Source organism: Leguminivora glycinivorella, chromosome 16 (assembly GCF_023078275.1).
Source record: "Leguminivora glycinivorella isolate SPB_JAAS2020 chromosome 16, LegGlyc_1.1, whole genome shotgun sequence".
NCBI lineage: Eukaryota > Metazoa > Arthropoda > Insecta > Lepidoptera > Tortricidae > Leguminivora > Leguminivora glycinivorella.
Window position 1 is genome coordinate 8,264,824 of NC_062986.1, and position 19,207 is coordinate 8,284,030.

General features: G+C 35.8%; 1 protein-coding gene across 1 annotated transcript in view; it reads left to right on the forward strand.

The window, feature by feature from the left end:
* LOC125235039 (Down syndrome cell adhesion molecule-like protein Dscam2) overlaps nucleotides 1-19,207 on the forward strand; it is a 331,791-nt gene that overhangs the window by 82,083 nt on the left and 230,501 nt on the right.

Genomic DNA, 19,207 nt, shown 5'->3' on the forward strand with positions numbered 1-19,207 from the left:
AATCTTGAGTATCACACCTTTTTTTGCGCCACAATGAAAAAGGCCGTTTTTGGAAAATTTTGATTGGCTCTAGAGTCTTTAAAAAGCAGAATATCAAAAAAATCAAAACGGTCCGACACAGATAAAAATAAAAACAATCTGTGTTGAAAAAATCATTTCTCTATCTTCAAAAACCAGGGAGGAAATAGTCGAGAGCGTTTGTATGGAGAATTGACCCCTACCGTATCGTCTTAAGATGATACGTAAATTATTAGCTCTGGATACAATACGGATCAGATATGAGTATCAGTATCATAAATGTTGTCTCATATAGAAATGTTGCTAGAATTGAGACGCAAACCCTATAAATAACCAGCCAAATATAACTAACAACAGACAACAAAACACATCAACTTCTGTGCAAGTGAAAAGTCAACATCTTAATTTATTAAAATTTTATGTTTGCCAGATTTTTCGTTTGTGTGGGCCCTAGTATTTATAAAGTACAGGGGGACAATTTCGGCTGGTAGGTAATATCGATTATCTGTTTACAATTTTTACGTTATAAATTACAATATAAACTGGTCACATTTAGCTTACGTGTTCAGAGGACATAATTATATGCCACTCAGTTTAATAACGTGTTATTTTCATAGAAATATTTCGATTAGTTGAAATTACCCGTCAGTTGAAATTGTCCTGTTGTACCTTACCTAAATATTTCTTGAAACATTTTGTAAATTGCAAAGGCGCCCGAACGTGGCTAAAATTTCAACAACCTTGCCAACCGCCACAATTGACCCGTCACCCGAACCCTTCGCAAACATCTTGTTATCGATTTATATTTTGTATTCGCAGACCAGCAAAGTCTCGCAACGTATTTCAAAGTCGAAGTGTCAAAGTGAATTTCGTTCCTAACTGAGCGTGGGGTGTCCCGGGGGCTCGGTAAATCTGCGGACACAGATCTTTTGAGTAAAACGAGAGACGTGCCCGCCGAACTGAGATACATTGCTCGGCGTCCTCTTAGACAGATGGCCGGAATCTAGGTCGTAGTGATATTACCAGATCAGTCTAAGTGGTATCAATCGATTTGCTGCTTTGAGTTAGTTTTAGCTGGGTCAATAGGTATACATAATAATGTTACTCATATTTGCCAGACCGACAATTTTTGGAGTTCTGTACTCAATATTTTAACAAATCCGACAACTTATTTATTTTTCGCTATTCCAGCAATTAAATATTATAGGACATTCTTACACAGGCCCACGGTAAGCTCAAGAAGGCTTGTGTTGTGGGTACTCAGCAACGATATATATAATATATAAATACTTATATACATAGAAAACATCCATGACTCAGGAACAAATATCTGTGCTCATCACACAAATAAATGCCCTTACCGGGATTCGAACTCGGGACCGCGGCGTAGCAGGCAGGGTCACTACCGACTGCGCCAGACCGGTCGGTCAATTCCCGATAAGTTTGTACATTTGGATCACGTCTGCGATTTGGATAAAAATTGGTAGGCTGATAGAATCCATGATGCTGAGCAAGATCTACCAGGTTTCCCAAAATGTCCTAGGTTGATTGTATGAAACTTTCCTTTTTTGTTACCGAAAATGTATGGACATATCTGGTAACAAAAAAAGAAAGGTTTCATTGAAACTACATAGGACATTTTTGGAAACCTAGTGGATCTTGCTCAGCATCACGGACTCATATCAGCCTACCAATTTTTATCAAAATCGGAGACGTGATCCAAATGTATAAACTTTTCGGTAATTGCACATTCAAGTGTATGAACAGAGAAACTTACACAGCTGAGTAGGTGCTTATGAAATTTCCCGTAATCTCTACATCAAAACAAAAAAGTTGGAAAATATAGTTGTACCAACTCGCAGTAGCAAGTTACGTCCGACTTCACAGTTGAAATAACTTAGCACGCCAAAGGGTGCGCGAAGTTCCCTTGTCTGCCTTATCGTGCAATGTTCTGAGGTTGGCAAACTTGTCTTTTATATCATTTCAAACAATGCGGTTTTAGTGAGCGTTCATTTTGGTTTGTTTTCGAAAAGTTGTCTCAAACAAAAATAAGCTTCGGAGAATATTGTGGTTTGTATTTTAAATTGCCGGTTTGTTGGTTTGTACTAGTACATAAATAATAAGATTAATCAGTAATTTAGCTATTAGTTATTATCTGACAACGCAACTCAAAGAATAACCATTGACATGATTGTGTGTTAGCCGTACTTATAGGTATTTTGCTGCGCCTAATGTGGAACAACAATCAGACTATTTTCAAGTCTGCTGCAAAGGTACATATATAATACCTATTGATAAAACTATTAGTAAAGAATTCGCGTGTATGTACCTAATCCTGCATCACATTTATATAGGCTTTCAAAATTCATGTTCAAACTCATGTTGCCACTCTCACGTCTCGCCTAGCGACGCCGGTCGCGCGTAAAATTCTCACCGAAGTTGCAGCCTGTCAACTAGGCTGCCATCTGCATGCGAACTAACTTGGTCTTCAACAAGTTTAGCGTTTAATTTATGCTGTTTAGATCGTTGACACCAGACTATATAAATATAAGATATAGAAATTGAAATACCTCAACACTATTATTATAAATGCTAAAATGCCTGTCTGTGTGTTGATACTTATCGCTTAAAAAGGACTAAGCCGATTAGGTTGAAATGAGGAGTCCCGGATAAGTGTATCTATTTTTTGTTATTCAGGGAAACAATCCCTTTAATTAACTAAAAATTGTCTTAAGCCCCGAAAGTGAGATAATTTAAAACATCACCTTATTAATTTATGTAAGCAATTTACTCAAATTCAATTATTGCCTTTAATGTTTATCAGGCGCTACCAAAATTACGAATTCTACGAAGACAGATTAGTGGCCCAAATCTAATACCTATCAGTTAGAATTGAATGCTAGCACATATTTGTTCACTAACACTAACTTTATAATGTATGATATCGACTATATTGGTGTTACTTGTGAATGAATCTGTATAATAAAGTATTGAGTATAAGTAAAATATTTGCGTTTTCAACGTACAAAATAAAAAATGAATTAAATTCTAAGAAAGGGTGCATTGAAACAATGCCATTTCATATTTCGTTTTTGAAATATTATACGCGGTATTTTATTCCGAGAAGCCCTACTGTATTCGCTTTGCATTTTGAGGTATATTTTTTAAGCATTGTTATAGCGCATCGTGATGGAATTTAATATAAGTTCACAACTCTTGTTATAGATAGAATATATAGGTATACCGTTATGTTCTGGTAGTCGATGCAAAAATATGTATCGAATAAATCGTTTTAAATAAATATGGTACGCTCTTAAATATTTATTACACTGGATTAAGATGCTATGATGAGATACTTACACTTAAAAGTCCACTTGATGCGAGGGAATAATGAAAAGAATTTTATTATAAATTAATTCACATGAAATATTAAAATCACAACCAAAAAGTAGACACAATATTCGCAATAAGAGAGGATGTATATGTATGTAAGTACTACGTTTTATTAATATTACACATCGGTGATATTCAAATGTCATACAAATAAAGACTCATTTAGAAAACTCGTACTTATTAATCTTATTATGGGTTGGAAACAGTATAATATTAATTTATACTTGTGTACATGATGTGACAGTTCCATAAACCGAATGAGCATTTGAGAAATATATTCCGGTATGTATCGTCGTAATGACGAAGAGGCGACGTTTTAAACTAATTTGTTTAATGTATAATGGCAAAAATTTGGGCTCAAGCAAATATATAACAAACTAACAATCGCTCAACGAGGCAATTTTAACAAAAACTTGAAATTAAAAACATTTTATAGTTTATACTTTTGGCTGTTGAAAAAAGTGTAAACATATCGGAGCTGTCAAATTGACAGATCCAGGGGCAATGAACCTTTTAAGGCCAGATTGAAGAAAAAAATATAGGTGGCTACCAGTGGCGGCTGGTGAAAATTTCTGCTAGGCAACACTGAGCGAAAAGAAACCTACCTTAACATTAGGTACTTTACTAGTAATCAATTTTAGGCAAGCCGGTGGGAATCGGCTTGTATGGACCAGCCGCAGCTGGTGGCTACTTACTTGGTACTTTTTATTAATGGTGAGTCAATTTTAATGATTACAAACACATAAATGGTAAGTAAGGTGAAAGTAACAATGCGATACTTTGTATTTTTGGGTATTTAAAGAACTAACCGTCAAAGGGGTTGTTTATAAGGTAACGTTTGGTTCCTGTTAAATTTTTCGTATTTAAAAATAATTAAGCTCACTACTATAGTCCGTTCCATTCCAAAAATATATACTATCGCTTAATTTTACCAAATACACAACAAAAGGAGTGTACGTACAAGTTTGTAATAGGTCGGTACCTATTCAATATTACTGAATCAACTAAACTACCATTTAGTATAAAAATACAAGCTCTAAAACACAAACATCGAACTCGGAACAGATGATGATGATGATTGATACCAAGCATCAAACAGATAAAATTAAAAATCGCGTAAGTGTTAGTACCTTTATATTTTAGTAATGTTACATCCAGATTAAAATGCAACCATGAGTCTTAAACCTCTGCAAAATTGGGTACTTTTTGGTAGATGATTCCCAGATGAAAAGAATAATATTCATTAAATGCAATGAAGATAATTATGTTTGTATTTGTGAAGGTGTATAAATGTTTTGTCAATTTAAACGAAATTACATATTAGTGGAATGAAATGGAAAATAGTAGTGAGCTCAATTATTTTTAAATAAGGAAAAAATCAGGAACCAAACATTACCTAATAAACAACCCTCAAATTTGACAGCTCGGGTTTGTTTACACTTTTTTCAACAGCCAAAAGTACAACGTATAGGTAAGTATAATATATTATTATATTATATACTTAAAAAATTGTGTAACCTGTATCAAACATATGAAGCCGCTGTATGTTCGTGGTTTTACTTACGTAATTTTGTAGTTATTATACGTAAATAGTTGGCTCGTAGTAGCCAAAATGTTGCTCTGTTAATAAACAGATGCACAAAATTCATAACTCCACGCTCTCATCGTACTTAGCAAAGTTTTCTAACAGCATCAGCGCCAACTTTCCAGTTCTGTATCATAAAACTATTTCTTGTGTGTATTCTGCACATCGTTACAACAAAACTTACACACACAGGCGTCACGCCACTCAAGCCCTTGCCGTTTATTTTGGCAAGTTTCTGTATCAGTTATGCACATTTAGTCAGGACCATGTTAACAAGTCAGAAACTATTGTGCAGCTTGTGGCCAACTAGCTGCAAATAATTTTGAAACGTGAGCCAGATGCTGGAGAATGCTTTGGCTTTTGTTCCACGATCTTGATAAAGCTTAAATTAATTGAGACTGGGGATAAAGTGAAGCAAGTTGGATTTAAGTTTGTGGCTAAAGAATTCAGTGTGCGGATCTACGTTCCGGCACACGAGATTTGAAGTATAACTTTTGTTACTGATTTGTTACCGATTAAATTTTAAAGTGTAGGTACTATAGAAATTATACTGAAAAAAAAAACATACTAAAAAGAGTGACAAGGGCCTTTATTTGACCAAAGCTGGAACCTAACTAGCGTTCGCTGAAATTGATAAGTCGGAGTTTTCCGAGTATACATATACCTACATATTTGTAACTGAAGACTTACTCGTATATCATCCCCTGGTCATCCCTAAGGTAGTCTTATATTTTAACAATAGCAGAAACCTATCATAGGTTATAAAATAGATACTATAATAATATTTTGAAGAAACAAATCCGCAAAAATTAAGCCCGTTGTAAAAAAAAAAAATTTTTGTGAAATCTTTTTGCTCAGGCGGCGGCTATCTGTGCCGGCTGATAAGCAAAATGAACATTAAAGTAAATTTAATAATCAAACGAACTTACCTGTGAAGTTTGATTACAATTATACGAGTATCCAAATCCGAGACAACAAATAATGTTTACTTGCAGCAGCACACGGAATCGTGCCATCCTTGTCACACATTTCAGAGATATAAAATTTAAAAACAAGTTCTCACCATTCGTACCTACCTCCAACATCGCCCAGCGCCCTGCGGCGTTTACCCATTATTATTTTAGAGTAGATTTTTTGTGTCGTGAAACGATTTTATTGTTATTTTCGGGGATGGGGGCGGGACTTTGTTGTCTCGGATTTGGATACTCGTATAATTGTAATCAAACTTCACAGGTAAGTTCGTTTGATTATTAATTATACTTCCTATCCAAATCCGAGACAACAAATAATGTTTACTTGTAGATGTTCAGAGCCTTGTATGTCAATACAAATACTGAATGCGAAAATAAAATAAAATATCGACATCAATATACGACAGACTATTAAGTTACGTTAGCGTCATGATGACATCATCAATTAGATTAAAAGGTAAAATAACTGTTGTTATTCCTATTATTTTATATAACTTATTGAGACTATCATATTTTATTTATATAGCTTCAACTTAATAGCCTTTTTTAGACATTAGCTAGCTTTTAAGTCTAGTCTTAGTTTCTTGTATAATTATGTAAATATGTTCATGTAAATAAAGAATACATTTATGACTGTTTTTGATATTTTCTGGTCATGATGACATTGAATAATTTCTAAGTTCTATTTAGAACTGCATTGATTTTTATACCATTATTTTGTGTATTGAATTAGTTTTTTATGCCATTGTCCTGTAATCAAATTTCCTTACATTATTATTACGTTTCAAAGTCAAGGTCATAATAGCTTCATCAGTTTCGATGTAAGGTTTTTACCATTACCATATACAAGAAATCTTCTTCTCTTATGTTTCTATCTTATGTTTTTAAACATAGCAATAAATTATGTCTTGTGCATAGGCAATACAAGCATAAGCAGTTAAAATATTCTATCTGCATATATTGCAAGGTTAGTTAAAAGTCAAATTAAATTACTATGCAATTTAAAAGTATAACACTTTGTAGTTATTGTTTAGAAACATCATAGGCATCATAGCACTTTGTCCATATAACATACTTAATTTATTATAATTGTAATTTGATTTTTGTACCCAGTATACTATTAATTTTGTTGAATAAAGGGAATTTATATAAGTGCCAGAACAAAAAAGTTTTCGATAAAAAGTAAGAAGTAGATTAATTATTATGTCATTATTGCTGATGTTTTGAGGACAAACTGTACAACATCATTTAATTTTAACATCTGACTGTTAAATTATAAAGAAGGCAAATGAGCAGACAGGTCACTGTCACTCATGAATACCGAACACCCGAATCATTACTTTTTTTTTTTTTTTTTTTTTTTTTTTTTTTTTTTTTTTTTTTTTTTTTTTTTTTAATTATTTATTTTAATTCGAATTTTAATTTGTCGTGTTTGTCTAGAAATCCTTCAGGAAACAGTTCTGGTTATTCCACAGTTTCCTTATTAATGAATTGATGGAGTAACCATATAAAATAAAATAACGTTACAGTAAAGCTGTACTGTGTGCAATGTGCATGTACTGCGGTACAAAACTAATTAACAAGAAAGAAACTTTAACCTTTTCTGCAAATAAATCATTGAAATTGAAATTGAAATTGAACTTGAAATTGAAATTGAAATTGAAATAGGTAGTTGTGTTTCATTTTAAATATTAATTTAATTGGAAACTTTAATTACTTTTTATCTAGCTGTTCATAACAGCATAACTCTGTATAATTTGCACAAATTTATTGTGTGTATTAGTCTCCATCGGCGATTTTACGCCCCGTGTAGGCCTACTTAGATAATGTGCACCAACAACGTGTCAGACCCTGTTTCCTGCACCACAGCTCCCCTCTAGTTTAGAGCTAAATATTGTACTATATTTCTTTTTCAAGCGAGGTATGTTAATTAAAGTGTAGTATGGAGGTAGTTAATGCGTATGTGGCAACGTCTATCTATATGTAGTCGATTTACTGCGTCTTGATCCGATTATTTATTTTTCATCATTTTTAAGCTAACTATAATAGCGAGTAATTCATTATGACACATAACCAGTATAATGTGATTTATGTAGGTATATATCATATAGTGTATGTATAGATCATGTAGCTATGACTATTTTATTATTTTAGTGTGTGCATGATGCTCACACGTTATAGAACCATACTGCATGTCTTGTCAGAGCAAGAGTATTAGCAACTTCAAGGAAAATAAAATTTACATTTTTGTTTATACTATTCATTGGTTCAATCTTTAGACGAAAATGTTCTTATACTCCTTCTGTATATTGTACATAAAGTAGGTAGGTACGTACCTACTTAAGTTATATTATAACGCTATTAAATCATATAGGTATTTAATTAAAAAGTCTCTGGATAATATAAATTTCATTGACATTAACACTATTAAAGCGGAGTAAGTATCTTTTATCTTTAACTTAATTTGTGAGAGACCAAGGAGCGGAGCGGCTTAAGAATAAACAGATTCAATACAGCGAGGAGCGAAGCAATCGAAGAAGGTTGCGAGTTGCGAGCGAAGAGCGAACTGACCGATGAACGTAGCGACAGAAGAATGAATCCACCGAAGCGCGAAGCGGTTGAAAAACACAGTGAACGATGCGCTGTGAGACGGGAATTCTCAATGTAGTTTGAACGAAAGAAGAGCTCCCGAAACAATTTTGAAGCAAAGATAATAGTCACACTGTTGAAATTTATTTTATTTATTTCATAATAAAGTGAAGCCCGCAAAGTTTCAATAGTCAGAGAGCGGAAATTTTGACTTCATTCGTGCAGAATAGATAGCCTATCACTGTTACAGTGTGACACAAACAGCTACGACGCCTTAAGCGGAGCCCTCGATACAATTTGTGGAACAAAGATAGCAAAGTTACTGTCAAAGTGGGATATGTGCCACATACATACAAACAGCTACAACGCATTTAGCGGAGCCTTCGACACAATTTGTGGAGAATAAATAGCCACGCCACTATTAAAGTGGGGCACATATAGCTACAACGCATTTAGCGGAGCCCTCGACACAATTTGTGGAGAAAAAATAGCCACGACACTATTAAAGTGGGGCAAATATAGCTACAACGCATTTAGCGGAGCCCTCGACACAATTTTGTGGAGAAAAAATAGCCACGCCACTATTTAAGTGGGGCACATAGCTACAACGCATTTAGCGGAGCCCTCGACACAATTTGTGGAGAAAAAATAGCCACGTCACTATTAAAGTGGGGCACATATAGCTACAACGCATTAAGCGGAGCCCTCGACACAATTTGTGGAGAAAAAATAGCCACGACACTATTAAAGTGGGGCACATATAGCTACAACGCATTTAGCGGAGCCCTCGACACAATTTTGCGGAGAAAAATAGCCACGCCACTATTAAAGTGAAGCACATATAGCTACAACGCATTTAGCGGAGCCCTCGACACAATTTGTGGAGAAAAAATAGCCACGCCAACTGTGAAAGTGGGGCACATGTAGCTACAACGCCTTTAGCGGAGCTCTCGACCTAATCTGTGGAGAGAGAAAATAGCGACGACACTGGCGAGGTACAGGTGAATACCACCAACTTTTTTTTTTTTTTTTTTTTTTTTTTTTTTTTTTTTTTTTTTTTTTTTTTTTTTTTACTCAGAGCAGGTACCTAGTATTGTAATCTCAATTTTCAGTCATCACGGTTTTATTATATTTCTTTTCCACCCGATACTCGACCAATCATCTTCGACGCTATTATAATATCGGAGTTATTTAAGGAATAGTTCACAATATGACACAAATTAAATCTTTATTTACAATTTAAAATCTTATAATTATAATGTCTAATGTATGTATCATTATAATTTAAAATTGCTGGAAACAAATACATGTCATCCTAATCATAGGCAATTACTTACAAAAAGAGACTTGCTCACATCTGGTACTTCTCTGTTAAAAATAAGTACCTACTAATAATATCAGGGCATCATTAATACATTTTACAACGTCAACTAAGTACATTAAAGTACTAAAAGGAGGTTCACAAATTACTGATAGAAAAAATTTGGATGTGACCATGATGCCAAGCTATAATCCCGTAATGTCCGCATACATCCTTTCGTCGGCATCGAAGTACGACCCTTAGGCCTTATACAACGGCAAACAACAGTCAAGACTGTTAACACATTTGTAATTCCTATTAACACGGCATAAAGTCTAACGATAATCAGTTATTGGTGTTGCTGTTTGTGCCATGCATTCGGTAGTAGGTATTAGTTAAGGCGCCATAGGGTAGGGTAGGACCGTGTAAGCGCGTCCTGTTTAAATGTACCTATCAGTTACTGGCAATGTGCAGTCTGTCGTTACATTTATTAATATATTATTGAATGAATCAACGGAAAAAATATAGTTCAATTACTGGTTCTAGGAATTGTAAATATTGTTACAACTATATCTTGTTTGACGTATAATTTGTTTATTTGTAATGTTGTTGCAATTTACATAAAGATGCGTTTTTCTTTTTAACTTTTTGTAAAAGGCGCTTTATCACCAACCAGAAAAAATATTTTTATAGACCAGACATGTTGTGGTTAACGTATTTATATTGTTCTATACGCCTACGATATATCAAATCATATTCGTAAACATTGAAGTCAGATATCACATCGATTGTCAGTAGGTAGTTTAATAGTTATATATTTCTGTAAGTAATCTATGATTTACGTATACTTGTTTCACTCATACACATATAATTATGTAGGTAACTCTTTCCATCGTATTACTTTCCTACTGTAACTTAATTATTCATACCGTAAGCCTTTTGTTTGAAAAAGAAGGTAGTCGTAAAAAATCCTTTCGTATGAGCAAATATGAACGCAAATAAGTTTAGTATTTCGTTAACTTCTTAAATAGTTCTAATTATCGACAGGCCAGCTACTTAAATGATAGTACACTTTTAATGTGAGTTTACTAGCTCGTAGTTACGATCGACGATCGTATGAAAAACGAAACTACACTCGCCGGTAGGTACTAAGTAAATTAATTATGCTTTAGCGGGTTAACGAACACCGATGTAGATCAAAAGAGATTTCAGCCTTAGAAAACTTTTGTATCAGATTAAAAAGCTTTGAGTTTTTGTCACGGAAGTTGCTATCGTGAATAATTTTATAAAAATGTTTTGTGTAGGTACCTTATAAATATATTAGCCACCTTTTACCTATTATTAAATGGAATATCTACATATCTATCATATAAAAAATTAAAAGAAATATTGACTTAAATATATATTATTCTCATTAATATGTAGTTAAGTAACGATTAAAATTTCAAAATTAGCGCTATTTATTTAACACTTATTTATAAAGTAATACGGCTAATTATATTTCCTACGAATGTGGATTAATTTTGTACCAACGTCCGTTAGGTACGTACGAACGTTTACGTAAATTTTGAAGTAGACCCACGCACCACCTCTCTCTTTTAATACTATTTAACTAATAGGGTGCATTGGGGTAATTTCTAAAGTCCTGTAATTTCGAAAATCACATAAAAATCACCATTATGTCCATCATATCAAGATTCCCCTTTCGCAATTACCCGAGCATTTCTGTGCTTCGAAATTACCCCAATGCACCCTAATAGTATTAAAAGAGAACAGTAAACTTTCCGTCTCAAACTCTCCCTCAAATGCTCAAAGGTTAACTGGAAGAGATCCCTTAAAGGGATAAGTTCGCCTTTGTACTAAAACTTTTTATTTTAAATATTATGTGCTGTATTATTTTCCTGTACAATAAAGTGTTTACTTACTTACTTACTTACTTTTGACAAGGGACCTAATCTCCAAAACAAAAATGAACTCATTAATTTTTTAGATCTATGAAAGTGTCAGTGGCCTCAGCGGCTCACGGACATGAAGTTGACTTAAAATTTAAAGCACTCAGTTTGTGCTCAGGGGGAGGGGTTACCATGAAGTGCTAAAAACGTTCAGTTTAGATTGAGAGAGAGGGACGGAGCTATCTAACTGCTATAGATGTGTCCCTTTCTCTCGACCTAAACGGAACGTCTTTAGTACTTCATGCTAACCCCCATGTTTGGAGTTTGAAGTAAGTTTGCGGACTTACCTACTGTATCGGATCCCAGCGGATCGCGGGACTTGCCACTTAGACGAGTCATTAAAACCGCCGTGAAAACACGTGAGTCGGGCTCTCGAGTTATCTGGCACGTGTCAACCGCGGTCCGTACAAAAACAAGTAGGTATAATATTTCTTGGTTCTAAGTAATAAAATTGTTGTATTAAGAGTTATGACGGTTTTCGGTTAAGAGTTATGCATAATTAAAGTAAAAGTTAATGTTTCTTGGGGTGAAACAATTAGTTACTTACACCAAATATATACATTTTTCATTTTAAAAGTTCTGACGGTATTAGATGAAGATTTACATGTTTGAAGTTAGATTTAATGTTTCTTGGGGTGAAACAGTAAGTATCTTAAACCAAATATATTTACTTCTTGGATGTAATTTATCTTATTTCATTTAAAATATATAATTTCGAGTTCCCCAGCCAGTTAGAGAGAGAGAGAGAACTGGAGCGGAAGCACGTTTAGGATAGTCCTCAATAATAGCGCGTAGTTCCCAGAGGGAAGCAGGGGGCTATTATGTCGGAATTTGTATTCCTATGATTCGATACATATCAAGTTCCAACCGGCGAGCCTAACCAAATCGGGAAAAATCTTAACACCGCGATGTACGAATTCTATGGGCTGGGGTCAGCGCCATCTAGCGGGTTTTTTGGTAACTAAACCGGTGTCGCCGCTCGGCGCGCGAACTAAATCTTGAAGCAAAACTTTATTATTTAGGTGTCCGTGCCTTCGCTTGAACCACTAATGAGATTAACACCTTCATAACTCGGCCCTAATCGAGTGAATTCCTCGACTAGTAGCGCCATCTGGCGCGCCAGTCAAGTACTAGTGTCGCCCGGTTACCAGCGCTCGGCTGCTTTTTCCTCAGTACGCTTTTGTAACTCGGCCGAGCAACACGTTTACAAAAGCAAGTCTTAAAAAGTTCGAGAAATTTAAAACATCGAAAAGATTATGATTACTTCTAACTTCGTGATATTCCGCTCGGTGCCTTTGGCCCAGCGACGAGACGCAGTGACCTCCTGTAGGCACCGTCATAAATACGCGGATACATATGCCTCACTCACGTGAGACTGACATGGCGTCGTCCCGTGAGACGACAGACGTCGTCCCGTGAGACGACAGACGTCGTTCTGTGAGACGACAGATGTCGTCCCATGAGACGACAGACGTCGTCCTGTGAGACGACAGACGTCGTCCCGTGAGACGAAAGATGTCGTCCCGTAAGACGATAGACGTTGTCCTGTGAGACGACAGACGTCGTCCTGTGAGACGACAGATGTCGTCCCGTGAGACAACAAACGTCGTCCCGTGAGACGAAAGACGTCGTCCCGTGAGACGACATGACGTCGTCCAGTGAGATGACATGGCGTAGTCCCGTGAGACGACAGATGTCATCCCGTTACACGACATGGCGTCGTGCTGTGACACGACAGGCGTCGTCCAATGAGACGACATTGCATTGTCCCGCGAGACGACAGGGTTGTTCTTGTGTGGTGGCATGGAGACGATGAAGAAAACTGACAGCGATGGGACGCAGTGTAATCCTATGCACCGTCATAAAGAATATAAGGGACAAATGCCACGCTCACGTAAGACGAGACAGAGCGACGTCCCGTGAGACGACATAGGTTCGTCCCTTGAAAACCTTTTTGCCTCGTGAGGTGACAGGACACAAGAGATGTTTTGAAACAGATGAGGTCCCATTAGATAACCTGGCCTATGAAAAGATAGGGCCCACGATCCGATAGGGCATCGCCTCGTGATATGACAAAGGAGATCATTCATTGTGCAGACATGATTCGTCATTAGAGACAACATGAGTAAAGTTGTGCTGTGCGAAAAAGTACACTGTCATATAAATTGACAAGCGTCGCCCCGTAAAAGATTAAACTTTGCAGCGACTTGTAATTTGGATTTCGTTGTCCTATGCGATGATTTACGACATCCTGTGAGAACCCATTGGGTTATTACATGCTATGCACTAATTCACCTTTGGTGTCATGAGACGAGCGTTATGATCACGAGGCAAAATGTTGTATTTGTACTCGAATCTCAATGAGATTATGTCGCTTTAACATCTACTTTGCGGTAATTAGCACAACTCTTAACTAAACATACTTTGTATAAGGTATTTCTAAACATATGTACTTCGTAGAAGGTCTTTCGAATCAGAACCACAGCGTACGTGTTAACCTGAGACATACACAATTACACAGTTTAGTCATTGTCTTATTAGACAAAAATCATCACGTGATGGGTTCCCATAAGTGGGGTCGTTTTATACAGGTAAAGTGAACGACATCGGCGTCGTCTCAATTGCCTAATTAGCTAATACATAATCAGCGTGGTCACCTGACCAACAGATGAATGATTGTGAGGAATGTCCCAATTTATCTCGCTCGTGAATATCTGAACGGCCATAATGATGACGAATGTGTGATCCAATTACTGTAAAGCAACGCCGTTATTGCCAACCTAATTTGTCATGTCAACTTTTAGAATGCTCGTCATGATAGAGGTTTATTAGCAGGTTTGACGTTGTGAAAATCCACTTCCACATCTAAAAACGTGTGGGTGGAGCTTCGGTAGCAATTAACTAGCACTTTGTTGCCAGATACTAAGCGAATTAAGAAATATACATAATAGTGATGCTAAACAGAATGAAAAACCACTTTATATTACAAAGCCCTTCTTGCCCAATCAGAAAGGGAGAGGGGGTGGCGAAGATACCAATGGGAAAAAGAAAATCCATTAATTTATGCCACTGTTTTACGCTATTCCTAGAGTGCAGATTCTTTTAAATGAATGATTAGAGCTCTAGTCTCATCAACTCACGGGCGTCAATAATTGACGCATGGTCTTGGGTCTTGATACGGACTTTAGAAATGCAGAAGAACCACTCAGGTACTTAGCAAATGTTGACTATTAGCTACAAAATAACTTACCGCAAAGGAAAATTCTTGTACTAGGCTCATTACTCTGTGAAACCTGGATATTCGTCTGTATTTCAGCAAACTTATAGCTGTCCGGCTGAAACATCCAGTCGGACTAATGGCGGATAATGTTCCAGTATATGTTGTTCAGTATACCGAACTGACAAAAGTATTACTTCTGTAACAATCGACCCAGTAGAGACTTCTGAACCAATTCATTTAGAAATAAAAAGCTACAGCTCGGAAAGTTTTCTAAGTACGATATATACATATATGTACTACAAATTGACCTCAAACTGCCGTTAATCGACCAACGGTTAGAATACTCAATCATGCATTATTACTAACGTTAGCTAGACCAAGGTTACAGACAATCCTTGAAGAGGTTAATTACAAAGACAACGAACTCGTACCGGAAATCTGACTCCCAAATATATACGATATTTGGTGGATAGTTTGGCAAAATGACTTAAAGGATATGTTATTTAGTACAATAGCATTTTAGTATGCCTTGTTGCATTGTTACTCAGGACGGACTCTCGTCGTAAAAGGATTTGTCGGTTGCCCAGTTCGAGGGCGTAATGTTACGAATCCTATGTTTCTATAAATAACTAACGAATTAGACTAAAGAGACGACCGAACAATATTCTCAAACTATTTACAGCGAAGAACTATGGCTTACATCTCTTGACCGAAGTAAATGAAGTTGGTCCTAAACTTAAACAACTACACAAAACAAAGCAAGAAACCGTGTAGGTAAATTGTATTCAAAGTGCTTATTTGTTGTATGAGTATGATATATCGAAAACACTTTAAGCTCATTAAAACCAATAGGGCAATACATTTTCCGAGAGAAGCCGATTTTCACAATTTGCTAAGGCACTCTTATGGATAAAATGTTGAAAGGTAGTCACTGAATGTGGAGGCCTGGTTCTGAAATAATAAATTAAACGGAAATTGAAGGATGAATCTCTTTCGATTTTAGAACACAGTTTCCTCTTACAAATAAAGAGGCGCTCGCATCCTAAAATTATCGCCCGCTACTGCGGTATTACTAACAGAAAGTTCCCGTTTATTTAATTTGACAAATGTTTTCTGAACAGGTTTCTGGGACCTAGAGAGATTAACAGAAGTTGTATATTTACAATTAACTTTTGGAACTCCATTAGCGCGTTGTAGGATCGATACACATTTCTGCAGTTGCTTACTAAGCGCCATTTATTAGAATTTTGCGGCGCGACTATTAGTCAGTAACAGAGTAGACGCCACAACTTATTCAAAAAACGGTTCGTAAGGTCAGAGGGCGAGTCCCAGTCCCAAATGAATTTAGTGTAAGGAACTAGAAATATGATGTTTATAACATTACTGTGCTTATGACTTAATTTAGAAGACTTCGGACTCCTAATATACCTGACATACAAGAATTTGTTAGGACACTCATAAAAGGGAGCGCAGATTCTAGGCAAAATGGGTTTCTAGTGGTAACAGAAAACTTAAAATTATTGCCGTTTAAATAGATATTGATGAACTATAGTTATCAGAAGTAAGGTCTTGAAACCTAAATGAAAAATAAAAGCTCAGCGCTTAAGGTACGCAGTACTTATAGCTACGTTATTTTGACCTATTGGTCTCGGATGACGGGCAAGTGTAAATATCATTGTCATCGTCCGTGGCGCTACATGCTACAGCCGTGCGCACGTACGACTTTTAAGAAAATTCTAATTATATGCCATACGATAAATAAATAATTGTCATCTCGATATAATTGTAGAATCAGGTATTACCCTACATAACAGTTGCATCTTGTTTGTGGGAAGTCCCGCTGCATATGGATTTTGAGAAATAAGCAAGAATACAGTAAATATTAACCCGTATGTTTATGTGTATACATCAGTTTATAAAGAACGTGAGACATTTATATTATTCGCACAAAAGAGCAATATAGAATATATTGCTTTGCAATTTGGAGATAAATTACGAAAGTTCTGAAAAGAAAACTATGTATTTACTATCTTAAGCTGATGACTGAATTTTTATTATAAATGGGTAATCGTACATCATTAACCCTTATTTGAAGAGTTATCTGTCGTCTTACATTCTTATTAGAATATCAAAATGGACTAAAGAGCCATAAGTCGTAATGTTTTAGAATTACTAGCTCACGAATCGTACAATTTTGCCTTTATAAATTCGGCTAGTCAGCACATAAGTCATAAAAATGATAAGCCTAAAAATATATGCATCACATATTCATAATTATTCAAACACAAATTAAATATTTCAAATATCGGAAAAAAGCATACTAGCTAGACATAGTAAAAGACTAAATAAAGTTGACGCGTACAGTGTACAGAGGATTCCCGCATTAATATTCATGTATATTCATGGAAGTATCAAAGTCAATTTAATTAGAAATAATTGCCTTCATTTGATCTTCGCCTAAGTATGTGTGACTCATTAGATCATTGATTCGTTTCAATCGCTTGTATCCCAAAGCTTTTTGCTCAGTTGACCCATTTTAATTTAATAGGAAAAATTTGCATAGTTTCCGTTCTCGTAAAGACTTTGAGTAGGAGCTTACCTTTTATTATATGGATCCTTAGCTAACCATGGCCATGGTATTGTCAATTCAGTCAGAAGCCGAAAATGTATTATCATCTTATTTGCAGTTTTGCTACCAGTCCAGCAGTAACGCATACATTATCGTGATGTGGGTATACATTACAAATTAACATATGATAGCGTGCAATTTCTTCCAACCCAAGCGTTCATTTCAATTGTTTTGGCAAATGTATATTTCATATACAGAATTCATAACACATTATGCTATGGGAAATGTTGACATTTGGCAGTGGGCTATGTAAGACAATGTTTAAGCTATGTCAATATTGCTTATTACTCAGTATACTAACAATAATATGTGCATATTCGGAGATACATATAGGCGCATTACTTATGGTACAGTAATCAATTTACATGAAAAATAAAAATTTAAACATAATGTCATAATGCTCATGGCAGTGCTATGATATAATTGTGTATTATAGTTACATGATATAAGTATAGTTATCTTAAGCAGAAGAAGACTAGTATCTTGGTGAATTTATAAGACAAAAAACATGTATATGATCTTGTTCTGACTAGGGACTGTTGTAAGGGAAACGCGAGACAAATTTAGCCGACGCTGATGTAACACCCATTGATGAAGGGGAAGCTCTTCAGAGTTTGGGTTGCTACAGATATTTTCTCACAAAAATGTTATTGAAATAACAGGTTTTATTTCCGTAAATATTGTAATACCGATCTATTAACTACTGGCTTCCTGTCGGTTTTATGTTATACATAAATTAAGTGATTCGCCACCATCATAGAGTCATAATGGATAACTGTGCTGTGCTGTGTTGAGTCAGTTTCAACTCATGAAACCTTAGTGGCAAAATTTTGAAACATCCCTTTGTATACCTTCCTATTTCTTATTATGACATTTCTGTATAAATAAAGTATATCAGTCACAGTACGCCCTAACCAGCGCCGGCAGAGGTTTAAACACGTCTCATTAGTGGTTCAAGCGAAGGCACGGACACCTAAATAGAACCGTTTTTCCCCCGAAGGGTAAAAAACGGATATTTAGGTTCCTGCCGAAGCTTGAACCACCCTTAAGGGCCTTGCCGGCTAAAGGTACTGAGGAAAAAGCAGCCGAGCGCTGGTAACCGGGCGACACTAGTACTTGACTGGCGCGCCAGATGGCGCTACTAGTCGAGGAATTCACTCGATTAGGGCCGAGTTATGAAGGTGTTAATCTCATTAGTGGTTCAAGCTTCGGCAGGAACCTAAATATCCGTTTTTTACCCTTCGGGGGAAAAACGGTTCTATTTTTCGATCTAAACGTGTTGATTCTCAAATGGAACTTGTAGGCATTAAATCAAGAATTTGTGATATGAAGCCAAGAATGTAATAAATCTTGACCTAAGTCCGTGTTGATTTTTTATTTAAAACCTGCTCGAATTATGAATGAAGTCTATAAGCATCAAACCAAGAATTATTATAATCAAGCCAAGATTGTTCTAAATCTTGAAGTAAAACCTTGATATTTTTTGATTTGAACTTTTTGATTCTCAAATGGAGCTTGTAGACATTAAATCAAGAATTTGTGACACAAAG